Below are 27,550 nucleotides of genomic sequence, written 5' to 3' on the forward strand. Positions count from 1 at the left end.
TCGTCACCTCGTTGCGGAGTAATGAGTCTCGTTCGTTTGCCCGTTTACAATCAAATTAACCTACAAATTTGTCCAAATCCGGCAGTTCTCGAGTTACGTTGATATCACATGTCTTATCTGGTCCCGATCAAGATTCAGATGATTTGAGCCGAAAATAGTCTGTCAACAAGTAATAAAAAAAAGAAAAACACGAAAAGGGCTGCAACACCAGGACTTCCAAGGGGGTCACCGATCCTAGTACTGCTCTCGCCCAAGCACGCTTAACTTCGGAGTTCTGATGGGATCCGGTGCATTAGTGGTGGTATGATTGCACCCGACATTGACTGGGATATTTATTCTTATATCCCTCGAGTACGTGTGGAGGGAGAGGCGATGGACAACACGCGGCACTGCTATCGCCCAATCAGAACCATGAAGTTAGCGTTCTGGCGCGATGGCAAAGCTAGGATGGGTGACCTCCCTGTGAAGTCCTCGTGTCGCGATCGTTTACGTAAATTATGGCTAAAACAGTCGAAATAATTGTTTTTAATGAGTTAACCGTCTCCGGAGTAATCTGCTTCATACCCTTCCGCACAGAACCAGCTTACGACAACAAAAATCGCTAAATGTTCCCAGAAAATAGGAAAAAAAATAAGAAGAAGAAAATAGCGAATGTAAAGCTATTATTATGCCTGAGATACGATAAAATGGAACATGAATCGAATTTCGAACTTCCTAAGCGGATATCTCGAGGAAACAGAAGCTTAACAGAAGCGAAAAATCTCAAATTAGAGGGACTTAGAGAAGGAATTAGGCTAATATCTCGCCACCTCGTTGCGGAGTAATGAGTCTCGTTCATTTTCCCGTTTACAATAAAATTAGCCTACAATTTTTCCAAATCCGGCAGTGCCCGAGTTACGTTGATTTCACATGTCTTATCTGGTCCCGATCGAGATTCAGATGATTTGAGCCGAAAATCTTCTGTCAACAAGTATTCAAAAATAGAAAAACACGAAAAGGGGTGCAACACGAGGACTTCCCAGGGGGTCACCCATTCTACTACTGCTCTCGCCCAAGCACGCTTAACTTTGGAGTTTTGATGGGATCCGGTGCATTAGTGCTGGTATGATCGCACCCGACATTCAATGGTATTTTTATTCTTATATCCCTCGAGTACGTGTGGAGCGGGCGGCGATGGACAACACGCGGCACTGCTCTCGCCCAATCAGAACCATGAAGTTAAGCGTTCTGGCGCGATGGCAGAGCTAGGATGGGTGACCTCCCTGGGAAGTCCTCGTGTCGCTACCGTTTACGTAAATTATAGATAAAACAGTCGAAATAATTGTTTTTAATGAGTTAACCATCTTCGGAGTAATCTGCGTCATACCCTTCCGCACAGTACCGGCTCACGACAACAAAAATCGCTAAATGTTCCCAGAAAATAGAAACAAAAATAAGAATAAGGAAATAGCGAATGTAAAGCTATTATTATGCCTGAGATAAGATAAAATGGAACCAGAATCGAATTTCGAACTTCCTTAACGGATTTCTCGAGGAAACGGAAGCTTAACAGAAGCGGAAAATTGCAAATTAGAGGGTCTTAGAGAAGGAATTCGGCTAAAATCTCGTCAGCTCCTCGCGGAGTAACGAGTCTCGTTCGTTTGCCTGTTTACAATCAAATTAGGCTACAATTTTGTCCAAATCCGGCAGTGCCCGAGCTAGGTTGATTCAACATGTCTTATCTGGTCCCGATCGAGATTTAGATTATTTGAGCCGAAAATCGTCTATCAACAAGTAACGAAAAATAGAAAAACACGAAAAGGGATGCAACACGAGGGACTTCCTAGGTGGTCACCCATCCTAGTACTGCTCTCGCCCAAGCACGCTTAACTTCGGAGTTCTGAAGGGATCCGGTGCATTAGTGCTGGTATGATCACACCCAACATTGAGTGGGATGTTTATTCTTATATCCCTCGAGTACGTGTGGAGCGGGCGGCGATGGACAACACGCGGCACTGCTCTCGTCGAATCAGAACAATGAAGTTAAACGTTCTGACGCGATGGCAGAGCTAGGATGGGTGACCTCCCTGGGAAGTCCTCGTTTCAACCGGCTCACGACAACAAAAATTGCATAATGTTCCCTGAAAATAGAAAAAAATAAGAAGAAGAAAATAGCGAATGTGAAGCTATTATTATGACTGGGATACGATAAAATGGAACCGGAATCGAATTATGAACTTACTAAGAGGATTTCTTGAGGAAATAGAAGCTTAACAGAAGCGGAAAATCGCAAATTAGAGGGTCTTAGAGAAGGAATTCGGCTAAAATTCGCTACCTCGTTGCGGAGTATTGAGTCTCGTTCGTTTGCCCGTTTACAATCAAATTAGCCTACAATTTTGTCCAAATTCGGTGGTGCCCGATCTACGTTGATTTCACATGTCTTATATGGTTTCGATCGAGATTCAGATTATTTGAGCCGAAAATCGTCTGTCATTAAGTAATCAAAAATAGAAAAACGTGCTACACGAGGACTTCCCAAGGGGTCACCCATTCTAGTACTGCTCTCGCCCAAGCACGCTTAACTTCGGAGTTCTGATGGGATCCGGTGCATTTGTGTTGGTATGATCGCACCCGACATTCAATGGCATTTTTATTCTTATATCCCTCGAGTACATGTGGAGCGGGCGGCGATGGACAACACGCGGCACTGCTCTCGCCCAATCTAAACCATGAAGTTAGCGTTCTGTTGCGACGGGGGAGCTAGGATAGGTGACCTCCTTGGGAAGTCCTCTTGTCGCGACCGTTTACATAAATTATGGCTAAAACAGTCGAAATAATTGTTTTTAATGAGTTAACGGTCTCCGGAGTAATCTGCGTCATACCATTCCGCACGAACCGGATCACGACAAAAAATTTAGTGCTTGTATGATCGCACCCGACATTGAGTGGGATGTCTATTCTTATATCCCGCGAGTACGTGTGGAGCGGGCTGCGATGGACAACACGCGCCACTTCTCTCGCCCAATCAGAACCATGAAGTTAAGCGTTCTGGCGCGATGGCTGAACTAGTATGGGTGACTTCCCTGGGTTGTCCTCGTGTCGCGACCGTTTACGTAAATTATGGCTAAAAACAGTCGAAAGAATTGTTTTTAATGAGTTAACCGTCTCCTGAGTAATCTGCGTCATACCCTTCCGCACAGAACCGGCTCACGACAACAAAAATCGCTATATGTTCCCAGAAAATAAAAAAAAAAATAAGAAGAAGAAAATAGCGAATGTAAAGCTATTATTATGCCAATGATACGATAAAATGGAACCGGAATCAAATTTCGAACTTCCTAAGCGGATTTCTCGAGGAAACGCAAGCTTAACAGAAGCGAAAAATTGTAAATTAGAGGGTCTTAGAGAAGGAATTCGGCTAAAATCTCGTCACCCTGTTGCGGAGTAATGAGTCTCGTTCGTTTGCCCGTTTACAATCAAATTAACCTACAATTTTGTCCAAATCCGGCAGTGCCCGAGCTACGTTGATATCACATGTCTTATCTGGTCCCGATCGAAATTCAGATGATTTGAGCCGAAAATCGTCTGTCAACAAGTAATAAAAAAAAGAAAAACACGAAAAGAGGTGCAACACGAGGACTTCGCAGGGGGTCACCCATCCTAGTACAGCTCTTGCCCAAGCACGCTTAACTTCGAAGTTCTGATGGGATCCGGTGCATTTGTGCAGGTATGATCGCACCCGACATTCAATGGCATTTTTATTGTTATATCCCTCGAGTACGTGTGGAGCGGGCGGCGATGGACAACACGCGGCACTGCTCTCGCCCAATCTGAACCATGAAGTTAGCGTTCTGGTGCGATGGCGGAGCTAGGATGGGTCACCTCCTTGGGAAGTCCTCTTGTCGCGACCGTTTACATAAATAATGGCTAAAACAATCGAAATAATTGTTTTTAATGAGTTAACCGTCTCTGGAGTAATATGCGTCATACCATTCCGCACGAACCGGATCACGACAAAAAATTTAGTGCTTGTATGATCGCACCCGACATTGAGTGGGATCAAACAGAAGCGGAAAATCGCAAATTAGAGGGTCTTAGAGAAGAAATTCGGCTAAAATCTCGCTAGCTCATTGCGGAGTAATGAATCTCATTCGTTTGCCCGTTTACAATCAAATTATGCTACAATTTTGTCCAAATCCGGCAGTGCCCGAGCTACGTTGATTTCACATGTCTTATCTGGTCCTGATCGAGATTCAGATGATTTGAGCCAAAAATCGTATGTCAACAAGTAATCAAAAATAGAAAAACACGAAAAAAGGTGCAACACGAGAACTTCCTAGGAGGTCACCCATCTTAGTGCTGCTCTCGCCCAAGCACGCTTAACTTCGGAGTTCTGATGGGATCCGGTGCATTAGTGCTGGTATGATCACACCCGACATTGAGTGGGATTTTTATTCTTATATCTCTCGAGAATGTGTGGAGCAGGCGGCGATGGACAACACGCGGAACTGCTCTCGCCCAATCAGAACCGTGAAGTTAAGCTCGAAATAATTGTTTTTAATGAGTTAACCGTCTCCGTAGTAATCTGCGTCATACGCATCCGCACAGAACCGGCTCACGACAACAAAAATTGCTAAATGTTCCCAGAAAATAGAAAAAAATAAGAAGAAGAAAATAGCGAATGTAAAGTTATTATTATGCCTGAGATACGATAAAATGGAACAGGGATCGAATTTCGAACTTCCTAAGCGGATTTCTCGAGGAAACGGAAGCTTAACAGAAGCGGAAAATTGCAAATTAGAGGGTCTTAGAGAAGGAATTCGGCTAAAATCTCGTCAGCTCCTCGCGGAGTAACGAGTCTCGTTCGTTTGCCTGTTTACAATCAAATTAGGCTACAATTTTGTCCAAATCCGGCAGTGCCCGAGCTAGGTTGATTCAACATGTCTTATCTGGTCCCGATCGAGATTTAGATTATTTGAGCCGAAAATCGTCTATCAACAAGTAACGAAAAATAGAAAAACACGAAAAGGGATGCAACACGAGGGACTTCCTAGGTGGTCACCCATCCTAGTACTGCTCTCGCCCAAGCACGCTTAACTTCGGAGTTCTGAAGGGATCCGGTGCATTAGTGCTGGTATGATCACACCCAACATTGAGTGGGATGTTTATTCTTATATCCCTCGAGTACGTGTGGAGCGGGCGGCGATGGACAACACGCGGCACTGCTCTCGTCGAATCAGAACAATGAAGTTAAACGTTCTGACGCGATGGCAGAGCTAGGATGGGTGACCTCCCTGGGAAGTCCTCGTTTCAACCGGCTCACGACAACAAAAATTGCATAATGTTCCCTGAAAATAGAAAAAAATAAGAAGAAGAAAATAGCGAATGTGAAGCTATTATTATGACTGGGATACGATAAAATGGAACCGGAATCGAATTATGAACTTACTAAGAGGATTTCTTGAGGAAATAGAAGCTTAACAGAAGCGGAAAATCGCAAATTAGAGGGTCTTAGAGAAGGAATTCGGCTAAAATTCGCTACCTCGTTGCGGAGTATTGAGTCTCGTTCGTTTGCCCGTTTACAATCAAATTAGCCTACAATTTTGTCCAAATTCGGTGGTGCCCGATCTACGTTGATTTCACATGTCTTATATGGTTTCGATCGAGATTCAGATTATTTGAGCCGAAAATCGTCTGTCATTAAGTAATCAAAAATAGAAAAACGTGCTACACGAGGACTTCCCAAGGGGTCACCCATTCTAGTACTGCTCTCGCCCAAGCACGCTTAACTTCGGAGTTCTGATGGGATCCGGTGCATTTGTGTTGGTATGATCGCACCCGACATTCAATGGCATTTTTATTCTTATATCCCTCGAGTACATGTGGAGCGGGCGGCGATGGACAACACGCGGCACTGCTCTCGCCCAATCTAAACCATGAAGTTAGCGTTCTGTTGCGACGGGGGAGCTAGGATAGGTGACCTCCTTGGGAAGTCCTCTTGTCGCGACCGTTTACATAAATTATGGCTAAAACAGTCGAAATAATTGTTTTTAATGAGTTAACGGTCTCCGGAGTAATCTGCGTCATACCATTCCGCACGAACCGGATCACGACAAAAAATTTAGTGCTTGTATGATCGCACCCGACATTGAGTGGGATGTCTATTCTTATATCCCGCGAGTACGTGTGGAGCGGGCTGCGATGGACAACACGCGCCACTTCTCTCGCCCAATCAGAACCATGAAGTTAAGCGTTCTGGCGCGATGGCTGAACTAGTATGGGTGACTTCCCTGGGTTGTCCTCGTGTCGCGACCGTTTACGTAAATTATGGCAAAAACAGTCGAAAGAATTGTTTTTAATGAGTTAACCGTCTCCTGAGTAATCTGCGTCATACCCTTCCGCACAGAACCGGCTCACGACAACAAAAATCGCTATATGTTCCCAGAAAATAAAAAAAAAAATAAGAAGAAGAAAATAGCGAATGTAAAGCTATTATTATGCCAATGATACGATAAAATGGAACCGGAATCAAATTTCGAACTTCCTAAGCGGATTTCTCGAGGAAACGCAAGCTTAACAGAAGCGAAAAATTGTAAATTAGAGGGTCTTAGAGAAGGAATTCGGCTAAAATCTCGTCACCCTGTTGCGGAGTAATGAGTCTCGTTCGTTTGCCCGTTTACAATCAAATTAACCTACAATTTTGTCCAAATCCGGCAGTGCCCGAGCTACGTTGATATCACATGTCTTATCTGGTCCCGATCGAAATTCAGATGATTTGAGCCGAAAATCGTCTGTCAACAAGTAATAAAAAAAAGAAAAACACGAAAAGAGGTGCAACACGAGGACTTCGCAGGGGGTCACCCATCCTAGTACAGCTCTTGCCCAAGCACGCTTAACTTCGAAGTTCTGATGGGATCCGGTGCATTTGTGCAGGTATGATCGCACCCGACATTCAATGGCATTTTTATTGTTATATCCCTCGAGTACGTGTGGAGCGGGCGGCGATGGACAACACGCGGCACTGCTCTCGCCCAATCTGAACCATGAAGTTAGCTGTTCTGGTGCGATGGCGGAGCTAGGATGGGTCACCTCCTTGGGAAGTCCTCTTGTCGCGACCGTTTACATAAATAATGGCTAAAACAATCGAAATAATTGTTTTTAATGAGTTAACCGTCTCTGGAGTAATATGCGTCATACCATTCCGCACGAACCGGATCACGACAAAAAATTTAGTGCTTGTATGATCGCACCCGACATTGAGTGGGATCAAACAGAAGCGGAAAATCGCAAATTAGAGGGTCTTAGAGAAGAAATTCGGCTAAAATCTCGCTAGCTCATTGCGGAGTAATGAATCTCATTCGTTTGCCCGTTTACAATCAAATTATGCTACAATTTTGTCCAAATCCGGCAGTGCCCGAGCTACGTTGATTTCACATGTCTTATCTGGTCCTGATCGAGATTCAGATGATTTGAGCCAAAAATCGTATGTCAACAAGTAATCAAAAATAGAAAAACACGAAAAAAGGTGCAACACGAGAACTTCCTAGGAGGTCACCCATCTTAGTGCTGCTCTCGCCCAAGCACGCTTAACTTCGGAGTTCTGATGGGATCCGGTGCATTAGTGCTGGTATGATCACACCCGACATTGAGTGGGATTTTTATTCTTATATCTCTCGAGAATGTGTGGAGCAGGCGGCGATGGACAACACGCGGAACTGCTCTCGCCCAATCAGAACCGTGAAGTTAAGCTCGAAATAATTGTTTTTAATGAGTTAACCGTCTCCGTAGTAATCTGCGTCATACGCATCCGCACAGAACCGGCTCACGACAACAAAAATTGCTAAATGTTCCCAGAAAATAGAAAAAAATAAGAAGAAGAAAATAGCGAATGTAAAGTTATTATTATGCCTGAGATACGATAAAATGGAACAGGGATCGAATTTCGAACTTCCTAAGCGGATTTCTCGAGGAAACGGAAACTTAACAGAAGCAAAAAATCTCAAATTAGAGGGACTTAGAGAAGGAATTAGGCTAAAATCTCGCCACCTCGTTGCGAAGTAATGAGTCTCGTTCTTTTGCCCGTTTACAATCAAATTAGGCTACAATTTTGTCAAAATCCGGCAGTGCCCGAGCTACGTTGATTTCACATGTCTTATCTGGTCCCGATCGAGATTCAGATGATTTGAGCCGAAAATCTTATGTCAACAAGTAATCAAAAATAGAAAAACACGAAAAGGGGTGCAACACGAAGACTTCCCAGGGGTCAACCATCCTATTACTGCTCTCGCCCAAGCGCGCTTAACTTCGGAGTTCTGATGGGATCCGGTGCATTAGTGCTGGTATGATCGCACACGACATTGAGTGCGATTTTTGTTCTTATACCTCGCCCAATCAGAACCATGAAGTTAAGCGTTCTGGCGTGATAGTCGAAATAATTGTTTTTAATGAGTTAACCGTCTCCAGAATAATCTGTGTCGTACCCTTCCGCACATAACCGGCTCACGACAACAAAAATCGCTAAATGTTCCCTGAAAATAGAAAAAAATAAGAAAATGAAAATAGCGAATGTAAAGCAATTTTTATGCTTGGGATACGATAAAATGGAACATGAATCGAATTTCGAATTTCCTAAGTGGATTTCTCGAGGAAACGGAAACTTAAAACAAGGGGAAAATCGCAAATTAGAGGGTCCTAGGGAAGAAATTCGGCTAAAATCTCGCCAGCTCATTGCGGAGTAATGAGTCTCGTTCGTTTGCCCGTTTACAATCAAATTAGCCTACAATTTTGTCCAAATCCGGCAGTGCCCGAGCTACGTTGATTTCACAAGTCTTATCTGGTCCCGATCGAGATTCAGATGATTTGAGCAAAAAATCGTCGGTCAACAAGTAATCAAAAATAGAAAAACACGAAAAAGGGTGCAACACGAGGGCTTCCCAGAGGGTCACCCATCCTAGTACTGCTCTCGCCCAAGCACGCTTAACTTCGGAGTTCTGATGGGTACGGTGCATTAGTGTTGGTATGATCGCACCTGACATTGAGTAGGATGTTTATTTCTATATCCCTCGAGTATCTGTGGAGCGGGCGGCGATGGACAACACGCGGCACTGCTCTTGCCCAATAAGAACCATGAAGTTAAGCGTTCTGGCGCGATGGCAGAGCTAGAATGGGAGACCTCCCTGGGAAGTCCTCGTGTCGCGACCGTTTACGTAAATTATGGATAAAACAGTCGAAATAACCGTCTCCGGAGTAATCTGCGTCATACCCTTCTGCACAGAACCGGCTCACGACAACAAAAATCTCTAAATGTTCCCAGAAAATAGAAAAAAAATAATAAAAAGAAAATAGCGAATGTAAAGCTATTATTATGCCTGGGATACGATAAAATGGAACCGAGTAAAACGGAAGCTTTACAGAAGCGGAAAATTGCAAATTAGAGGGTCTTAGAGAAGGAAGTCGGCTAAAATCTCGTCACCTTGTTGCGGAGTAATGAGTCTCGTTCGTTTGCCCGTTTACAATAAAATTAGCCTACAATTATGTCCAAATCCGGCAGTGCCCGAGCTACGTTGATTTCACATGTCTTATCTGGTCCCGATCGAGATTCAGATGATTTGAGCCGAAATTGTCTGTCAACAAGTAATCAAAAATAGAAAAACACGAAAAGGGGTGCAACACGAGGACTTCCCAGGTGGTCACTAGGATCACCCATCCTAGTATTGCTCTCGCCCAAACACGCTTAACTTCGGATTTCAGATGGGATCCTGTGCATTAAGGCTGGTATGATCGCACCCGACATTGAGTGGGATGTTTATTCTTATATCTCTCGAGTACGTGTGAAGCGGGCGGCGACCGACAACACGCGGCACTACTCTCGCCCAATCAGAACCATGGGTGACCTCCCCTGACAGTTCTCGTGTCGCGACCGTTTACGTAAATTATGGCTAAAACAGTCGAAATAATTGTTTTTAATGAGTTAACCGTCTCCGGAGTAATCTGCGTCATACCCTTCCGCACAGAACAAGCTCACGACAACAAAAATCGCTAAATATTCTCAGAAAATAGAAAAAAAAATAAGAAAAAGAAAATAGCGAATGTAAAGATATTATTATGCCCGAGATAAGATAAAATAAAATAGGAATCGAGTTTCGAAATTCCTAAGCGGATTTCTCGAGGAAACGGAAGCTTAACAGAAGCGGAAATTGGCAAATTAGAGGGTCTTAGAGAAGGAATTCGGCTAAAATCTCGCCATCTCATTGCGGAGTAATGAGCCTAATTCGTTTGCCCATTTACAATCAAATTAGCCTACAATTTTGTCTAAATCCGACAGTGCCCGAGCTACGTTGATTTCACATGTCTTATCTGGTCCCGATCGAGATTAAGATGATTTGAGCCGAAAATCGTCTGTCAACAAGTAATCAAAAATAGAAAAACACGATAAGAGGTGCAACACGAGGACTTCCCAGGGGGTCTCACCCATCCTAGTACTGCTCTCGTCCAAGCACGCTTAACTTCGGAGTTCTGATGGGATCCGGTGCATTAGTGCTGGTATGATCGCACCCGACACTGAGTGGAATGTTTATTCTTATATTCCTCGAGTACTTGTGGAGCGGCAGGCGATGGACAACACACGGCACTGCTCTCGCCCAATCAGAACCATGAAGTTAAGCGTTCTGGCGCCATGGCAGAGCTAGGATGGGTGACCTCCCTGGGCAGTCCTCGTGTCGCGACCGTTTACGTAAATTATAGCTAAAACAGTCGAAATTATTGTTTTTAATGAGTTAACCGTCTCCGGAGTAATCTGCGTCATACCCTTCCGCACATAACCGGCTCACGACAACTAAAATCATTAAATGTTCCCAGAAAATAGAAAAAAAAAAAAGAAGAATAAAATAGCGAATTTAAAACTATTATTATGCCTGGGTTACGATAAAATGGAACTGGAATCGATTTCGAACTTCCTAAGCGGATTTCTCGAGGAAACGGAAGCATAAAAGAAGCGGAAAATCGCAAATTAAAGGGTCTTAGAGAAGGAATTCGGCTAAAATCTCGCCACCTCGTTGCGGAGTAATGAGTCTTGTTCGTTTGCCCGTTTACAATAAAATTAGCCTACAAATTTGTCCAAATCCGGCAGTGCCCGAGCTACGTTGATTTCACATGTCTTATCTGGTCTCGATCGAGATTCAGATGATTTGAGCCGAAAATCGTCTGTCAACAAGTAATCAAAAATAGAAAAATACGAAAAGAGGTGGAACACGAGGACTTCCCAGGGCGTCACCCATCCTAGTACAGCTCTCACCCAGGCACGCTTAACTTCGGAGTTCAGATGGGATCCGGTGCATTAGTGCTGGTATGATCGCACCCGACATTGAGTGGGATGTTTATTCTTATATCCCTCGAGTACGCGTGGAGCGGGCGGAGATGGACAACACGCGGCACTACTCTCGCCCAATCAATACCATGAAGTTAAACGTTCTGGAGCGATGGCAGAGCTAGGATGGGTGACCTCCGTGGGCAATCCTCGTGTCGCGACCGTTTACGTAAATTATGGCTAAAACAGTCGAAATAATTGTTTTTAATGAGTTAACCGTCTTCGGAATAATCTGCGTCATACCCTTCCGCACAGAACCGGCTCACGACAACAAAAATCGCTAAATGTTCCCAGAAAACAGAAAAAAATTAAGAATAAGAAAATAACGAATGCAAAGATATTATTATGCGTGGGTATACGGTAAAATAGAACCGGAATCGAATTTCGGACTTCCTAAGAAGATTTCTCGAGGAAACGGAATCTTAAAAGAAACGGAAAATCGCAAATTAGAGGGTCTTAGAGAAGGCATTCGGCTAAAATCTTGCCAGCTCATTGCGGAGTAATGAGTCTAGTTCGTTTGCCCGTTTACAATCAAATTAGCCTACAATTTTGCCCAAATCCGGCAGTGCCCGAGCTACGTTTAATTCACATGTCTTATCTGGTCCCGATCGAGATTCAGATGATTTGAGTCAAATCGTCTGTCAACAAAAGTAATCAAAAATAGAAAAACACGAAAAGAGGTGCAACACGAGGACTTCCCAGTGTATCACCCAAGCACGCTTAACTTCGGAGTTCAGATGGGATCCGATGCATTAGGGCTGGTATGATCGCACCCGATATGAATGGGATGTTTATTCTTATATCCCTCGAGTACGTGTGGAGCGGTCGGCGACGGACAACATGCGGCACTGCTCTCGCCCAATCAGAACCATGAAGTTAAGCGTTCTGGAGCGATGGCAGAGCTAGGATGAGTGACCTCCCTGGGCAGTCCTCGTGTCGCGACCGTTTACATAAATTATGGCTAAAACAGTCTAAATAATTGTTTTTAATGAGTTAACCGTCTCCGGAGAAATCTGCGTCATACCCTTCCATACAGAACCGGCTCACGACAACAAAAATCTCTAAATGTTCCCAGAAAATAGAAAAAAAATAATAAAAAGAAAATAGAGAATGTAAAGCTATTATTATGCCCGAGATACGATAAAATGGAACAGGAATCGAGTTTCGAAATTCCTAAGCGGATTTCTCGAGGAAACGGAAGCTTAACAGAAGCAGAAAATCGCAAATTAGAGGGTATTAGAGAAGGAATTCGGCTAAAATCTCGCCATCTCATTGCGAAGTAATGAGCCTCGTTCGTTTGCTCGTTTACAATAAAATTAGCCTACAATTATGTCCAAATCCGGCAGTGCCCGAGCTACGTTGATTTCACATGTCTTATCTGGTCCCGATCGAGATTCAGATGATTTGAGCCGAAAATCGTCTGTCAACAAGTAATCAAAAAAAGAAAAACACGAAAAGGGGTGCAACACGAGGACTTCCCAGGGGGTCACCCATCCTAGCACACACGCTTAACTTCGGAGTTCTGATGGGATCCGATGCATTAGTGCTGGTATGATCGCACCCGACATTGAATGGGATGTTTATTCTTATATCCCTCGAGTACGTGTGAAGCGGGCGGCGACCGACAACACGCGGCTCTGCTCTCGCCCAATCAGAACCATGAAGTTAAGCGCTCTGGTGCGATGGCAGGGCTAGGGTGGGTGACCTCCCCTGGCAGTTCTCGTGTCGCGACCGTTTACGTAAATTATGGCTAAAACAGTCGAAATAATTGTTTTTAATGAGTTAACCGTCTCCGGAGTAATCTGCGTCATACCCTTCCGCACAGAACAGGCTCACGACAAAAAAAATCGCTAAATATTCCCAGAAAATAAAAAAAATAATAAGAAGAAAATAGCGAATGTAAAGATATTATTATGCCCGAGATACGATAAAATGGAACAGGAATCGAGTTTCGAAATTCCTAAGCGGATTTCTCGAGGAAACAGAAGCTTAACAGAAGCGGAAAATCGCAAATTAAAGGGTCTTAGAGAAGGAATTCGGCTAAAATCTCGCCAGCTCATTGCGGAGTAATGAGCCTCGTTCGTTTGCCCGTTTACAATCAAATTAGCTTACAATTTTGTCTAAATCCGGCAGTGCCCGAGCTATGTTGATTTCACATGTCTTATCTTGTCCTTGATCGAGATTAAGATGATTTGAGCCGAAAATCGTCTATCAACAAGTAATCAAAAATAGAAAAACACGAAAAGGGGTGCAACACGAGGACTTCCCAGAGGGTCACCCATCCTAGTACTACTCTCGCCCAAACACGCTTAACTTCGGAGTTCTGATAGGATCCGGTGAATTAGTGCTGGTATGATCGCACCTGACACTGAGTGGGATGTTTATTCTTATATTCCTCGAGTACTTGTGGAGCGGGAGGCGATGGACAACATGCGGCACTGCTCTCGCCCAATCAGAACCATGAAGTTAAGCGTTCTGGCGCGATGGCAAAGCTAGGATGGGTGACTTCCCTGGGCATTCCTCGTGTCGCGACCGTTTACGTAAATTATAGCTAAAACAGTCGAAATTATTGTTTTTAATGAGTTAACCATCTCCGAAGTAATCTGCGTCATACCCTTCCGCACATAACCGGCTCACGACAACTAAAATCGCTAAATGTTCCCAGAAAATAGAAAAAAAATAAGAAGAATAAAATAGCGAATTTAAAACTATTATTATGCCTGGGTTACGATAAAATGGAACTGGAATCGATTTCGAACTTCCTAAGCGGATTTCTCGAGGAAACGGAAGCTTAAAAGAAGCGGAAAATCGCAAATTAGAGGGTCTTAGAGAAGGAATTCGGCTAAAATCTCGCCACCTCGTTGCGGAGTAATGAGTCTTGTTCGTTTGCTCGTTTACAATAAAATTATCCTACAAATTTGTCCAAATCCGGCAGTGCCCGAGCTACGTTGATTTCACATGTCTTATCTGGTCCCGATCGAGATTCAGAATATTTGAGCCGAAAATCGTCTGTCAACAAGTAATCAAAAATAGAAAATACGAAAAGAGGTGGAACACGAGGACTTCCCAGGGCGTCACCCATCCTAGTACAGCTCTCACCCAGGCACGCTTAACTTCGGAGTTCAGATGGGATCCGGTGCATTAGTGCTGGTATGATCGCACCCGACATTGAGTGGGATGTTTATTCTTATATCCCTCGAGTACGCGTGGAGCAGGCGGCGATGGACAACACGCGGCACTGCTCTCGCCCAATCTGAACTATGAAGTTAAACGTTCTGGCTAAAACAGTCGAAATAATTGTTTTTAATGTAAATTATGGCAATTCTCGTGTCGCGACCATTTACGTAAATTATGGCTAAAACAGTCGAAATAATGGTTTTTAATGAGTTAACCGTCTCCGGAATAATCTGCGTCATACCCTTCCGCACAGAACCGGCTCACGACAACAAAAATCGCTAAATGTTCCCAGAAAACAGAAAAAAAAATTAAGAATAAGAAAATAACGAATGTAAAGATATTATTATGCGTGGGTATACGGTAAAATGGAACCGGAATCGAATATCGGAGTTCCTAAGAAGATTTTTCGAGGAAACGGAATCTTAAAAGAAACGGAAAATCGCAAATTAGAGGGTCTTAAAGAAGGCATTCGGCTTAAATCTTGACAGCTCATTGCGGAGTAATGAGTCTCGTTCGTTTGCCCGTTTACAATCAAATTTGCCTACAATTTTGCCCAAATCCGGCAGTGCCCAAGCTACGTTTAATTCACATGTCTTATCTGGTCCTGATCGAGATTCAGATGATTTGAGCCAAAAATCGTCTGTCAACAAGTAAGCAAAAATAGAAAAACACGAAAAGAGGTGCAACACGAGGACTTCCCAATGGGTCACCCATCCTAGTACTGCTATCGCCAAAGCACGCTTAACTTCGGAGTTCAGATGGGATCCGGTGCATTAGTGCTGATATGATCGCACGCGACATTGAGTGAGATGTTTATTTTTATATCCCTCGTGTACGTGTGGAGCGGGCGGCGACGGACAACACGCGGCACTGCTCTCGCCCAATTAGAACCATGAAGTTAAGCGTTCTGGAGCGATGGCAGAGCTAGGATGGGTGACCTCCCTGGGCAGTCCTCGTGTCACGACTGTTTACGTAAATTATGGCTAAAACAGTGGAAATAATTGTTTTTAATGAGTTAACCGTCTCTGGAGTAATCTGCGTCATACCCTTCCGCACAGAACCAGCTCACAACAACAAAAATCGCTAAATGTTCCAAGAAAATAAAAAAAAATTAAGAATAAAAAAATAGCGAATGTAAAACTATTATTATGCGTGGGTATACGGTAAAATAGAACCGGAATCAAATTTCGGACTTTCTAAAAAGATTTCTCGAGGAAACGAAAGTTTAAAAGAAACGGAAAATTGCAAATTAGAGGGTCTTAGAAAAGCTATTCGGGTAAAATCTCGGCACATCGTTGCAGAGTAATAAGTCTCGTTCGTTTGCCCGTTTACAATCAAATTAACCTACAATTTTTCCCAAATCCGGCAGTGCCCGAGCTACGTTTATTTCCCATGTCTTATCTGGTCACGATCGAGATTCAGATTATTTGAGCAGAAAATCGTCTTTCAACAAGTAATAAAAAATATAAAAACACGAAAAAGGGTGCAACACAAGGACTTCCCAGGGGGTCACCCAACCAAGTACTGCTCTCGCCCAAGCACGCTTAACTTCGGAGTTCTGATGGGATCCGGTGCATTAGTGCTGGTATGATCGCACCCGACACTGAGTGGGATGTTTATTCTTATATTCCTAGAGTACTTGTGGAGCGGGAGACGATGGACAACACGCGGCACTGCTCTCGCCCAATCAGAACCATGAAGTTAAGCGTTCTCGCGCGATGGCAGAGCTAGGATGGGTGACTTCTCTGGGCAGTCCTCGTGTCGCGACCGTTTACGTAAATTATAGCTAAAACAGTCGAAATTATTGTTTCTAATGAGTTAACCGTCTCCGGAGTAATTTGCATCATACCCTTCCGCACAGAACCGGTTCACGACAACAAAAATCGCTAAATGTTCCCAGAAAATAGAAAAAAAATAAGAAGAAGAAGATAGCGAATGTAAAGCTATTATTCGCCTGACATACGATAAAATGGAACCGGAATCGAATTTCGGACTTACTAAGAGGATTTTTTGAGGAAACGGAAGCTTAAAAGAAGCGGAAAATCGAAAATTAGAGGGTCTTAGAGAAGGAATTCGGCTAAAATCTCGCCAGCTCATTGCGGAGTAATGAGTCTCGTTCGTTTGCCCGTTTACAATCAAATTAACCTACAATTTTGTCCAAATCCGGCAGTGCCCGAGCTACGTTGATTTCACACGTCTTATCTGGTCCCGATCGAGATTCAGATGATTTGAGCCGAAAATCTTATGTCAACAAGTAATCAAAAATAGAAAAACACGAAAAGGGGTGCAACACGAAGACTTCCCAGGGGTCAACCATCCTATTACTGCTCTCGCCCAAGCGCGCTTAACTTCGGAGTTCTGATGGGATCCGGTGCATTAGTGCTGGTATGATCTCACCCGACATTGCGTGGGATGTTTATTCTTATATCTCTCGAGTACATGTAGAGCGGGCCGCGATGGACAACACGCGGCACTACTCTCGCCCAATAAGAACCATGAAGTTAAGCGTTCTGGCGCGATGGCAGAGCTAGGATGGGTGACCTCCCTGGGAAGTCTTCGTGTCGCGACCGTTTACGTAAATTATTGATAAAGCAGTTGAAATAATAGTTTTTAATGAGTTAACCATCTCCGGAGTAATCTGCGTCATACCCTTCCGCACAGATTTGGCTCACGACAACAAAATTCGCTAAATGTTCCAAGAAAATAGTAAAAAAAAAATAAAAAGAAGAAAATAGCGAATGTAAAGCTATTATTATGCTTGAGATACGATAAAATGGAACTGGAATCGAATTTCGGACTTTCTAAGCGGATTTCTCGAGGAAACGGAAGCATAACAGAAGCGAAAAATCGCAAATTAGAGGGTCTTAGAGAAGAAATTCGGCTAAAATCTCGCCAGCTCATTGCGGAGTAATGAGTCTCGTTCGTTTGCCCGTTTACAATCAAATTAGGCTACAATTTTTTCCAAATCCGGCAGTGCCCGAGCTACGTTGATTTCACATGTCTTATCTGGTCCCGATCGAGATTCAGATGATTTGAGCCGAAAATCGTCTGTCAACAAGTAATTAAAAATAGAAAAACACGAAAAGGGGTGCAACACGAGGACTTCCCTGGGGGTCACCCATCCTAGTACTACTTTCGCCCAAGCAAGCTTTACTTCGGAGTTCTGATGGGATCCGGTGCATTAGTGCTGGTATGATCGCACCCGACATTGAGTGAGATGTTTATTCTTATATCCCTCGAGTACGTTTGGAGCGGGCGGCGATGGACAACACGTGGCGCTGCTCTCGCCCAATCAGAAAAATGATGTTAAGCGTTTTGGCGCGATGGCAGAGCTAGGATAGGTGACCTCTCTAGGAAGTCCTCGTGTCGCAACCATTTACGTAAATTATGGTTAAAACAGTCGAAATAATTGTTTTTAATGACTTAACCGTCTCCGGAGTAATCTGCATCATACCCTTCCGCACAGAACCGGCACACGACAACAAAAATCGCTTAGTTTTCCCAGAAAATAGAAAAAAAATAAGAAGAAGAAAATAGCGAATGTAAAGCTATTATTATGCCTGGGATACGATAAAATGAACATGAATCGAATTTTGGACTTTCTAAGCTGATTTCTCGAGAAAACGGAAGCTTAACAGAAGCGAAAAATCGCAAATTAGAGGGTCTTAGAGAAGGAATTCGGTTAAAATCTCGCCACCTCGTTGCGGAGTAATGAGACTCGTTCGTTTGCCCGTTTACAATCAAATTAGTCTAAATTTTTGTCAAAATCCGGCAGTTCCCGAGCTACGTTGATTTCACATGTCTTATCTCGTCCCGATCGAGATTCAGATGAAATCGTCTGTCAACAAGTAATCAAAAATAGAAAAACACGAAAAGAGGTGCAACACAAGGACTTTCCAAGGGGTCACCTATCCTAGTACTGCTCTCGTCCAAACAAGCTTAACTTCGGAGTTCAGATGGGATCCGGTGCATTAGTACTGGTATGATCGTACCCGACATTGAGTGGGATGTTTATTATTATATCCCTCGAGTACGTGTGGAGCGGGCGGCGATGGAAAACACGCGGCACTGCTCTTGGCCCATCAGAACCATGAAGTTAAGCGTTCTGGCGCGATGGCAGAGCTAGGATGGGTGACCTACCTGGGCAATCCTTGTGTCGCTACCGTTTACGTAAAGTATGGCTAAAACAGTCGAAATAATTGTTTTTAATGAACTAACCGTCTCCGGAGTAATCTCCGTCATACCCTTCCGCACAGAACTGGCCCACGACAACAAAAATCGATAAATGTTCCCAAAAAATAGAAAAAAAGAAGAAGAAGAAAATAGCGAATGTAAAGCTATTATTATGCCTGGTATACGATAAAATGGAACCGGAATCGAATTTCAGACTTCCTAAGCGGATTTCTCGAGGAAACGGAAGCTTAACAGAAGCGGAGAATCGCAAATTAGAGGGTCTTAGAGACGGAATTCGGCTAAAATCTCACCACCTCGTTGCGTAGTAATGAGTCTCGTTCGTTTGCCCGTTTACAATCAAATTAGCCTACATTTTGGTTCAAATCCGACAGTGCCCGAGCTACGTTGATTTCACATGTCTTATCTGGTCCCGATCGAGATTCAGATGATTTGATCCTAAATTCGTCTGTGAACAAGTAATCAAAAATAGAGAAACACGAAAAGGGGTGCAACACGAGGACTTCCCAGGGGGTCACCAATCCTAGTACTGCTCTCGCCCTAGCACGCTTAACTTCGGAGTTTTGATGGGATCCGGTGCATTAGTGCCGGTATGATCGCACCCGACATTGAGTGGGATTTTTATTCTTATATCCCTCGAGTACGTGTAGAGCGGGCGGCGATGGACAACACAGGATGGGTGACCTCCCTGGGAAGTCCTCATGTCACGACCGAAATTATGGCTAAAACAGTCGAAATTATTGTTTTTAATGAGTTAACCGTCTCCAGTCGAAATTATTGTTTTTAATGAGTTAACCGGCTCACGACAACAAAAATCTCTTAATGTTACCAGAAAATAGAAAAAAAAATAAGAAGAAGAAAATAGCGAATGTAAAGCTATTATTATGCCTGGGATACGATAAAATGGAACCGGAATCGAATTTCGGACATCCTAAACGGATTTCTCGAGGAAACAGAAGCTTAACAGAAGCGAAAAATCTCAAATTAGAGGGACTTAGAGAAGGAATTAGGCTAATATCTCGCCACCTCGTTGCGGAGTAATGAGTCTCGTTCTTTTTCCCGTTTACAATAAAATTAGAAAAAAATGTAATCAAAAATAGAAAAACACGAAAAGGGGTACACACAAGGACTTCCCAGGGGGTCACCCATCCTAGTACTGCGCTCTCGCCCAAGCACGCTTAACTTCGGAGTTCTGATGGGATCCGGTGCATTAGTGCTAGTATGATCGCACCGGACATTGAGTGGGATGTTTATTCTTTTATCCCTCAAGTACGTGTGGAGCAGACGACGATGGACAACACGGGCACCGCTCTCGCCCAATCAGAACCATGAAGTTAAGCGTTCTGGCGCGATGGCAAAGCTAGGATGGGTGACCTCCCTTGGAAGTCCTCGTGTCGCGACCGTTTACGTAAATTATGGATAAAACAGTCGAAATAATTGTTTTAATGATTTAACCGTCTCCGGAGTAATCTGCGTCATACCCTTCCGCACAGAACCGGTTCACGACAAAAAAAATCGCTAAATGTTCCCAGAAAATAGAAAAAAAATAAGAAGAATAAAATAGCGAATGTAAAGCTATTGTTATGCATGGGATACGATAAAATAGAACCTGAATCGAATTTCGAACTTCCTAAGCGGATTTCTCGAGGAAACGAAAACTTAACAGAAGCGGAAAATAGAAAATAAGAGGGTCTTAGAGAAGGAATTCGGCTAAAATCTCGCCACCTCGTTGCAGAGTAGTGAGTCTCGTTCGTTTGCCCGTTTACAATCAAATTAGGCCACAATTTTGTCCAAATCCGGCAGTGCCCGAGCTACGTTGATTTCACATGTCTTATCTGGTCCCGATCGAGATTCAGTTTATTTGAGCTGAAAATCGTCTGTCAGCAAGTAATCAAAAATAAAAAACACGAAAAGGGTGCAACACGATGACTTCCCAGGGGGTCATTCATCCTAGTACTGCTCTCGTCCAAGCACTCTTAACTTCGGAGTTCTGATGGGATCGGTGCATTAATGCTGGTATGATCGCACCCGACATTGAGTGGGATGTTTATTCTTATATCCCTCGAGTATGTGTGGAGCGGGCAGCGATGGACAACACGCAGCACTGCTCTCGCCCAATCAGAACCATGAAGTTAAGCGTTCTGACGCGATGGCAGAGCTAGGATGGGTGACTTTATTGGGAAGTCTTCGTGTCGCGATCGTTTACGTAAATTATGGCAAAAACAGTCGAAATAATTCTTTTTTATGAACTAACTGTCTCCGGAGTAATCTCCGTCATAACCTTCCGCACAGAACCGGCTCATGACAACAAAAATCGCTAAGTGTTCCCATAAAAGAGAGAAAAATATAAGAAGAAGAAAATAGCGAATGTAAAGCTATTATTATGCCTGGGATACGTTAAAATGAAGCCGGAATCGAATTTCGAACTTCCTAAGTGGATTTCTCGAGGAAACGGAAGATTAACAGAAGCTGAAAATCGCAAATTAGAGGGTCTTAGAGAAGGAATTCGGCTAAAATCTCGTCACCTCGTTGCGGACTAATGATTCTCATTCGTTTGCCCGTTTACAATAAAATTAGGCTACAATTTTGTCCAAATCCGACAGTGCTCGAGCTACGTTGATTTCACATGTCCTATCTGGTCCCGATCGACATTCAGATGATTTGAGCCGAAAATCGTGTGTCAACAAGTAATCAAAATTAGAAAAACATGAAAATGGGTGCAACACGAGGACTTCCCGGGGGGTCACCCATCCTAGTACTGGTCTCGCCCAAACACGCTTAACTTCGGAGTTCTGATGGGATCCGGTGCATTAGTGCTGGTATGATCGCACCCAACATGGGATGTTTAATATTATATCCCTCGAGTACCTGTGGAGCGGGCGGCGATGGACAACACGCGGCACTGCTCTCGCCCAATCAGAACCACGAAGTTAAGCGTTCTGGCGCGTTGGCAGAGCGAGGATGGGTGACCTCCCTGGGCAGTCCTCGTGTCGCGACCGTTTACGTAAATTATGGCTAAAACATTCGAAATAATTGTTTTTAATGAACTAACCGTCTCAAGAGTAATCTGCGTCATACCTTTCCGCACAGAACCGGCTCACTACAAAAAAAATCGCTAAATGTTCCCATAAAATAGAAAAAAAAATTAGAAGAAGAAAATAGCGAATGTAAAGCTATTATTATGCCTGGGATACGATAAAATTGAACCTGTATCGAATTCCGGACTTCCTAAGCGGATTTTTCGAGAAAACGGAAGCTTAACAGAAGCTGAAAATCGCAAATTCGAGGGTCTTAGAGATGGAATTCGGCTAAAATCTCACTACCTCGTTACGAAGTAATGTGTCTCGTTCGTTTGCCCGTTTACAATCAAATTAGCCTACAATTTTGTCCAAATCCGGCAGTGCCCGAGCTACGTTGATTTCACATGTCTTATCTTGTCCCGATCGAGATTCAAATGATTTGAGCCGAAAATCGTCTGTCAACAAGTAATCAAAAATAGAAAAACACGAAAAGGGGTGCAACACGAGGACTTCCCTTCCCAGGGGGTCACCCATCCTAGTACTTGTCTCGTCCAAGCACGCTTAACTTCGGAGTTCAGATGGTATCCGGTGCATTAGTGCTGGTATGATCACACCCGACATTGAGTGGGATGTTTATTCTTATATCCCTCGAGTAAAGGTGGCGCGGGCGGCGATGGACAACACGCGGCACCGCTCTCACCAAATCAGAACCATGTTGTTAAACGTTCTGGCGCGATGCCAGAGCTAGGATGGGTGACCTCCCTCGGAAGTCCTCGTGTCGCGACCGTTTACGTAAATTATAGCTAAAAAATTTGAAATAATTGTTTTAAATCAGTTAATCGTCTCCGGAGTAATCTGCGTCATACCCTTCCGCACAGAACCGGTTCACGACAACAAAAATAGATAAATGTTCCCAGAAAATAGAAAAAAAAAAATAAGAAGAAGAAAATAGCGATTGCAAAGCTATTATTATGCCTGTGATACGATAAAATGGAACCGGAATCGAATTTCAGACTTCCTAAACATATTTCTCAAGGAAACGGAAGCTTAACAGGAGCGGAAAATCGCAAATTAGAGGGTCGTAGGGAAGGAATTCGGCTAAAATCTCTTTAACTCATTGCGGAGTAATGAGTCTCGTTCGTTTGCCAATTTACAATCAAATTAGCCTACAATTTTGTCCAAATCCGGCAGTGCCCGAGCTACGTTGATTTCATATGTCTTATCTGGTCCCGATCGAGATTAAGGTGATTTGAGCCAAAAAATGTCTCTCAACAAGTAATAAAAAATAGAAAAACACGAAAAAGGGTGCAACACAAGGACTTCCCAGGGGATCACCCATCCTAGTATTGTTTTCGCCCAAGCACGCTTAGCTTCGGAGTTCGATGGGATCCAGTGCATTAGTGCTGGTATAATCGCACCCGACATTGAGTGGGATGTTTTTTCTTATATCCCTCGTGTACGTGTGGCGCCGACGGCGATGGACAACACGCGGCACTGGTCTCGCCTAATCAGAACCATGAAGTTAAGCGTTCTGGCGTGATGGTAGAGCTAGGATGGGTGACCTCCCTGGGAAGTCCTCGTGTCGCGACCGTTTACGTAAATTATAGCTAAAAAAGTCGAAATATTTTTTTTAATGAGGTAACCGTCTCCGGAGTAATTTGCGTCATACCCTTCCGCACAGATCGGCTCACGAAAATAAAAATCGCTAAATGTTCCCAGAAAATAGAAAAAAAAAGAAGAAGAAAATAGCGAATGTAAACGGATTTCTCGAGGAATCGGGAGCTTAAAAGAAGCGAAAAATCGCAAATTAGAGGGTCTTAGAGAAGAAATTCTGCTAAAATCTCGCCAGCTCATTGCGGAATAATGAGTCTCATTCGTTTGCCCGTTTACAATCAAATTAGGCTAAAATTTTGTCCAAATCCGGCATTGCCCGAGCTACGTTGATTTCACATGTCTTATCTGGTCCCGATCGAGATTCAGAAGATTTGAGCCGAAAATCGTCTGTCAACAAGTAATCAATCAAAAATAGAAAAACACAAAAAGTGGTGCAACACGAGGACTTCCCAGGGGGAAACCCATCCTAGTACTGGTCTCGCCCAAGCACGCTTAACTTCGGAGTTCTGATGGGATCCGGTACATTAGTGCTGGTATGATCGCACCCGACATTGAGTGGGATGCTTATTCTTATATCCCTCGAGTACGTGTGGCGCGGGCGGCGATGGACAACATGCGGCACTGCTCTCGCCCAATCAGAACCATGAAGTTAAGCGTTCTAGCGCGATGGCAGAGCTAGGATGGGTGACCTCCCTGAGAAGTCCTCGTGTCGCGACCGTTTACGGAAATTATGGCTAAAACAGTCGAAATAATTGTTTTAATGAGTTAACCGTCTCCGGAGTAATATGCGTCATACCCTTACGCAAAGAACCGGCTCATGACAACAAAAATTGCTAAATGTTTCCATAAAATAGAAAAAAAATAAGAAGAAGAAAATAGCGAATGTAAAGCCATTATTATGCCTGAGATACGATAAAATGGAACATGAATCGAATTTCGAACTTCCTAAGCGGATTTCTCGAGGAAACGGAAGTTTAACAGAAGCGGAAAATCGCAAATTAGAGGGTTTTAGAGAATGAATCCAGCTAAAATCTCGCCAGCTCATTGCGGAGTAACGAGTCTCGTTCGTTTGCCCGTTTACAATCAAATTAGCATATAATTTTGTCCAAATCCGGCAGTGCCCGAGCTACGTTGATTTCACATGTCTTATCTCATACCGATCGAGATTCAGATGGTTTGAGCTGAAAATCGTCTGTCAACAAGTAAACAAAAATAGAAAAACACGAAAATGGGAGCAACACGAGGATTTCCCAGGGGTCCACCCATCCTAGTACTGCTCTCGTCCAAGCACGCTTAACTTCAGAGTTCTGATGGGATCTGGTGCATTAGTGATGGTATGATCGCATCCGACATAAGTGGGATGTTTTTTCTTATATCCCTCGAGTACGTGTGGAGCGGGCAGCGATGGACAACACGCGGCATTGCTCTCGCCCAATCAGAACCATGAAGTTAAGCGTTCTGACGCGATGGCAGAGCTAGGATGGGTGACCTTATTGGGAAGTCCTCGTGTCGCGATCGTTTACGTAAATTATGACAAAAATAGTCGAAATAATTGTTCTTTATGAACTAACTGTCTCCGGAGTAATCTCCGTCATACCCTTCCGCACAGAACCGGCTCATGACTACAAAAATCGCTAAATTTCCCATAAAAGAGAGAAAAAAATAAGAAGAAGAAAATAGCGAATGTAAAGCTATTATTATGCCTTGGATACGATAAAATGAAGCCGGAATCGAATTTCGAACTTCCTAAGTGGATTTCTCGAGGAAACAGAAGCTTAGCAGAAGCTGAAAATCGCAAATTAGAGGGTCTTAGAGAAGGAATTCGGCTAAAATCTCGTCACCTCGTTGCGGAGTAATGAGTCTCGTTCGTTTGCCCGTTTACAATCAAATTAGGCTACAATTTTGTCCAAATCCGACAGTGCTCGAGCCACGTTGATTTCACATGTCTTATCTGGTCCCGATCGACATTCAGATGATTTGAGCCGAAAATCGTGTGTCAACAAGTAATCAAAAATAGAAAAACATGAAAAGGGGTGCAACACGAGGACTTCCCAGGGGGTCACCCATCCTAAGACTGGTCTCGCCCAAACACGCTTAACTTCGGAGTTCTGAAGGGATCCGGTGCATTAGTGCTGGTATGATCGCACCCGACATTGAGTGGGATGTTTATTCTTATATCCCTCGAGTAAGTGTGGCGCGGGCGGCGATGGACAACACGCGGCACTGCTCTCACCAAATCAGAACCATGATGTTAAACGTTCTGGCGCGATGGCAGAGCTTGGATGGGTGACCTCCCTGGGAAGTCCTCGTGTCGCGACCGTTTACGTAAATTATAGCTAAAAAGTTTGAAATAATTGTTTTTAATCAGTTAATAGTCTCCGGAGTAATCTGCGTCATACCCTTCCGCACAGAACCGGTTCACGACAACAAAAATCGATAAATGTTCCCAGAAAATAGAAAAAAAAATAAGAAGAAGAAAATAGCGATTGCAAAGCTATTATTATGCCTGTGATACGATAAAATCGAACCGGAATCGAATTTCGGACTTCCTAAACATATTTCTCAAGGAAACGGAAGCTTAACAGAACCATGAAGTTAAGCGTTCTGGCGCGATGGCAAAGCTAGGATGGGTGACCTCCCTGGGAAGTCCTCGTGTCGCGACCGTTTACTTACATTATAGCTAAAAAAGTCGAAATATTTTTTTTAATGAGGTAACCGTCTCCGTAGTAATTTGCGTCATACCCTTCCGCACAGAAAATAGAAAAAAAAGAAGAAGAAAATAGCGAATGTAAAGCTATTATTATGCTTGGGATACGATAAAATGGAACCGAAATCAAATTTCAGACTTCCTAAACGGATTTCTCGAGGAAACGGAGCTTAACAGAAGCGGAAAATCGCAAATTAGAGTGTCTTAGAGAAGAAATTCTGCTAAAATCTCGCCAGCTCATTGCGGAGTAATGAGTCTCATTCGTTTGGCCCGTTTACAATCAAATTAGGCTAAAATTTTGTCCAAATCCGGCATTGCCCGAGCTACGTTGATTTCACATGTCTTATCTGGTCCCGATCGAGATTCAGAAGATTTGAGCCGAAAATCGTCTGTCAACAAGTAATCAATCAAAAATAGAAAAACACAAAAAGGGGTGCAACACGAGGACTTCCCAGGGGGTCACCCATCCTAGTACTGGTCTCGCCCAAGCACGCTTAACTTCGGAGTTCTGATGGGATACGGTACATTATTGCTGGTATGATCGCACCCGACATTGAGTGGGATGTTTATTCTTATAGCCCTCGAGTACGTGTGGAGCGGGCGGCGATGGACAAAACGCGGCACTGCTCTAGCCCAATCAAAACCATTAAGTTAAGCATTCTGGCGCGATCGCAGAGCTAGGATGGGTGACCTCCCCGGGAAGTCCTCGTGTCGCGACCGTTTACGTAAATTATGGCTAAAACAGTCGAAATAATTGTTTTTAACTAGTTAACCGTCTCCGGAGTAATCTGCGTCATACCCTTCAGCGCAGAACCGGCTCACGACAACAAAAATCGCTAAATGTTGCCAGAAAATAGAAAAAAAAATCAGAAGAAGAAAATAGCGAATGTAAAGCTATTATTATTCCTGGGATACGATAAAATGGAACCGTAATCGAATTTTGAACTTCCTAAGAGGATTTCCCGAGAAACAAAAGCTTAACAGAAGCTGAAAATTGCAAATTCGAGGGTCTTAGAGAAGGAATTCGGCTAAAATCTTACCACCTCGTTACGGAGTAATGTGTCTCGTTCGTTTGCCCGTTTACAATCAAATTAGCCTACAATTTTGTCCAAATCCGGCAGTGCCCGAGCTACGTTGATTTCACATGTCTTATCTGGTCCCGATCGAGATTCAGATGATTTGAGCCGAAAATCGTCTGTCAACAAGTAATCAAAAATAGAAAAACACGAAAAGAGGTGCAACACGAGGACTTCCCAGGGGGTCACCCATCCTAGTACTGGTCTCGTCCAAGCACGCTTAACTTCGGAGTTCAGATGGTATCCGGTGCATTAGTGCTGGTATGATCACACCCGACATTGAGTGGGATGTTTATTCTTATATCCCTCGAGTAAGTGTGGCGCGGGCGGCGATGGACAACACGCGGCACTGCTCTCACCAAATCAGAACCATGATGTTAAACGTTCTGGCGCGATGGCAGAGCTAGGATGGGTGACCTCC

At 43.7% G+C, this 27,550-nt stretch overlaps 30 non-coding genes and 3 pseudogenes across 30 annotated transcripts; all 33 read right to left on the bottom strand.

Moving 5' to 3' along the window:
- Positions 1-196: 196 nt before the first annotated feature.
- Positions 197-315, bottom strand: LOC142509199 (5S ribosomal RNA). The gene has a single exon (XR_012807384.1). It is a non-coding gene; the product is annotated as a 5S ribosomal RNA (ribosomal RNA).
- A 682-nt stretch (positions 316-997) lies between these two features.
- On the bottom strand, positions 998-1,116 carry LOC142515492 (5S ribosomal RNA). The gene has a single exon (XR_012811335.1). It is a non-coding gene; the product is annotated as a 5S ribosomal RNA (ribosomal RNA).
- Positions 1,117-1,800: 684 nt separating this feature from the next.
- On the bottom strand, positions 1,801-1,920 carry LOC142515209 (5S ribosomal RNA). The gene has a single exon (XR_012811064.1). It is a non-coding gene; the product is annotated as a 5S ribosomal RNA (ribosomal RNA).
- Positions 1,921-2,493: 573 nt separating this feature from the next.
- On the bottom strand, positions 2,494-2,612 carry LOC142506793 (5S ribosomal RNA). The gene has a single exon (XR_012805072.1). It is a non-coding gene; the product is annotated as a 5S ribosomal RNA (ribosomal RNA).
- Positions 2,613-3,601: 989 nt separating this feature from the next.
- LOC142517040 (5S ribosomal RNA) lies at positions 3,602-3,720 on the bottom strand. The gene has a single exon (XR_012812802.1). It is a non-coding gene; the product is annotated as a 5S ribosomal RNA (ribosomal RNA).
- Positions 3,721-4,294: 574 nt separating this feature from the next.
- LOC142515125 (5S ribosomal RNA) lies at positions 4,295-4,413 on the bottom strand. The gene has a single exon (XR_012810984.1). It is a non-coding gene; the product is annotated as a 5S ribosomal RNA (ribosomal RNA).
- Positions 4,414-5,007: 594 nt separating this feature from the next.
- LOC142515210 (5S ribosomal RNA) lies at positions 5,008-5,127 on the bottom strand. The gene has a single exon (XR_012811065.1). It is a non-coding gene; the product is annotated as a 5S ribosomal RNA (ribosomal RNA).
- A 573-nt stretch (positions 5,128-5,700) lies between these two features.
- LOC142506794 (5S ribosomal RNA) lies at positions 5,701-5,819 on the bottom strand. The gene has a single exon (XR_012805073.1). It is a non-coding gene; the product is annotated as a 5S ribosomal RNA (ribosomal RNA).
- A 988-nt stretch (positions 5,820-6,807) lies between these two features.
- Positions 6,808-6,926, bottom strand: LOC142517041 (5S ribosomal RNA). Its single transcript, XR_012812803.1, has one exon. It is a non-coding gene; the product is annotated as a 5S ribosomal RNA (ribosomal RNA).
- Positions 6,927-7,501: 575 nt separating this feature from the next.
- LOC142515126 (5S ribosomal RNA) lies at positions 7,502-7,620 on the bottom strand. The gene has a single exon (XR_012810985.1). It is a non-coding gene; the product is annotated as a 5S ribosomal RNA (ribosomal RNA).
- Positions 7,621-8,214: 594 nt separating this feature from the next.
- On the bottom strand, positions 8,215-8,332 carry LOC142508187 (5S ribosomal RNA). Its single transcript, XR_012806414.1, has one exon. It is a non-coding gene; the product is annotated as a 5S ribosomal RNA (ribosomal RNA).
- Positions 8,333-8,891: 559 nt separating this feature from the next.
- LOC142510197 (5S ribosomal RNA) lies at positions 8,892-9,009 on the bottom strand. The gene has a single exon (XR_012808323.1). It is a non-coding gene; the product is annotated as a 5S ribosomal RNA (ribosomal RNA).
- Positions 9,010-9,639: 630 nt separating this feature from the next.
- On the bottom strand, positions 9,640-9,767 carry LOC142511824 (5S ribosomal RNA; annotated as a pseudogene).
- Positions 9,768-10,414: 647 nt separating this feature from the next.
- On the bottom strand, positions 10,415-10,535 carry LOC142515250 (5S ribosomal RNA). Its single transcript, XR_012811105.1, has one exon. It is a non-coding gene; the product is annotated as a 5S ribosomal RNA (ribosomal RNA).
- A 683-nt stretch (positions 10,536-11,218) lies between these two features.
- On the bottom strand, positions 11,219-11,337 carry LOC142507911 (5S ribosomal RNA). The gene has a single exon (XR_012806149.1). It is a non-coding gene; the product is annotated as a 5S ribosomal RNA (ribosomal RNA).
- A 2,252-nt stretch (positions 11,338-13,589) lies between these two features.
- Positions 13,590-13,708, bottom strand: LOC142514770 (5S ribosomal RNA). The gene has a single exon (XR_012810647.1). It is a non-coding gene; the product is annotated as a 5S ribosomal RNA (ribosomal RNA).
- A 681-nt stretch (positions 13,709-14,389) lies between these two features.
- On the bottom strand, positions 14,390-14,508 carry LOC142507913 (5S ribosomal RNA). Its single transcript, XR_012806151.1, has one exon. It is a non-coding gene; the product is annotated as a 5S ribosomal RNA (ribosomal RNA).
- A 690-nt stretch (positions 14,509-15,198) lies between these two features.
- Positions 15,199-15,317, bottom strand: LOC142508855 (5S ribosomal RNA). The gene has a single exon (XR_012807056.1). It is a non-coding gene; the product is annotated as a 5S ribosomal RNA (ribosomal RNA).
- Positions 15,318-16,001: 684 nt separating this feature from the next.
- LOC142509993 (5S ribosomal RNA) lies at positions 16,002-16,120 on the bottom strand. The gene has a single exon (XR_012808135.1). It is a non-coding gene; the product is annotated as a 5S ribosomal RNA (ribosomal RNA).
- A 682-nt stretch (positions 16,121-16,802) lies between these two features.
- On the bottom strand, positions 16,803-16,920 carry LOC142509513 (5S ribosomal RNA). The gene has a single exon (XR_012807683.1). It is a non-coding gene; the product is annotated as a 5S ribosomal RNA (ribosomal RNA).
- Positions 16,921-17,606: 686 nt separating this feature from the next.
- LOC142514747 (5S ribosomal RNA) lies at positions 17,607-17,725 on the bottom strand. Its single transcript, XR_012810625.1, has one exon. It is a non-coding gene; the product is annotated as a 5S ribosomal RNA (ribosomal RNA).
- A 671-nt stretch (positions 17,726-18,396) lies between these two features.
- Positions 18,397-18,515, bottom strand: LOC142511121 (5S ribosomal RNA; annotated as a pseudogene).
- Positions 18,516-19,197: 682 nt separating this feature from the next.
- On the bottom strand, positions 19,198-19,316 carry LOC142514938 (5S ribosomal RNA). Its single transcript, XR_012810809.1, has one exon. It is a non-coding gene; the product is annotated as a 5S ribosomal RNA (ribosomal RNA).
- A 509-nt stretch (positions 19,317-19,825) lies between these two features.
- On the bottom strand, positions 19,826-19,945 carry LOC142510450 (5S ribosomal RNA). Its single transcript, XR_012808560.1, has one exon. It is a non-coding gene; the product is annotated as a 5S ribosomal RNA (ribosomal RNA).
- Positions 19,946-20,624: 679 nt separating this feature from the next.
- LOC142510772 (5S ribosomal RNA) lies at positions 20,625-20,742 on the bottom strand (annotated as a pseudogene).
- A 684-nt stretch (positions 20,743-21,426) lies between these two features.
- On the bottom strand, positions 21,427-21,545 carry LOC142513331 (5S ribosomal RNA). The gene has a single exon (XR_012809283.1). It is a non-coding gene; the product is annotated as a 5S ribosomal RNA (ribosomal RNA).
- Positions 21,546-22,224: 679 nt separating this feature from the next.
- LOC142508449 (5S ribosomal RNA) lies at positions 22,225-22,348 on the bottom strand. Its single transcript, XR_012806660.1, has one exon. It is a non-coding gene; the product is annotated as a 5S ribosomal RNA (ribosomal RNA).
- Positions 22,349-23,034: 686 nt separating this feature from the next.
- Positions 23,035-23,152, bottom strand: LOC142509900 (5S ribosomal RNA). The gene has a single exon (XR_012808046.1). It is a non-coding gene; the product is annotated as a 5S ribosomal RNA (ribosomal RNA).
- A 622-nt stretch (positions 23,153-23,774) lies between these two features.
- On the bottom strand, positions 23,775-23,893 carry LOC142514964 (5S ribosomal RNA). The gene has a single exon (XR_012810833.1). It is a non-coding gene; the product is annotated as a 5S ribosomal RNA (ribosomal RNA).
- A 682-nt stretch (positions 23,894-24,575) lies between these two features.
- Positions 24,576-24,694, bottom strand: LOC142509681 (5S ribosomal RNA). The gene has a single exon (XR_012807843.1). It is a non-coding gene; the product is annotated as a 5S ribosomal RNA (ribosomal RNA).
- A 682-nt stretch (positions 24,695-25,376) lies between these two features.
- Positions 25,377-25,495, bottom strand: LOC142516412 (5S ribosomal RNA). The gene has a single exon (XR_012812208.1). It is a non-coding gene; the product is annotated as a 5S ribosomal RNA (ribosomal RNA).
- Positions 25,496-26,483: 988 nt separating this feature from the next.
- LOC142516171 (5S ribosomal RNA) lies at positions 26,484-26,602 on the bottom strand. Its single transcript, XR_012811981.1, has one exon. It is a non-coding gene; the product is annotated as a 5S ribosomal RNA (ribosomal RNA).
- Positions 26,603-27,285: 683 nt separating this feature from the next.
- LOC142516025 (5S ribosomal RNA) lies at positions 27,286-27,404 on the bottom strand. Its single transcript, XR_012811841.1, has one exon. It is a non-coding gene; the product is annotated as a 5S ribosomal RNA (ribosomal RNA).
- Between the last annotated feature and the right edge of the window lie 146 nt (positions 27,405-27,550).

This window comes from Primulina tabacum, chromosome 10 (genome assembly GCF_025594145.1).
Source record: "Primulina tabacum isolate GXHZ01 chromosome 10, ASM2559414v2, whole genome shotgun sequence".
Taxonomy (NCBI): domain Eukaryota; kingdom Viridiplantae; phylum Streptophyta; class Magnoliopsida; order Lamiales; family Gesneriaceae; genus Primulina; species Primulina tabacum.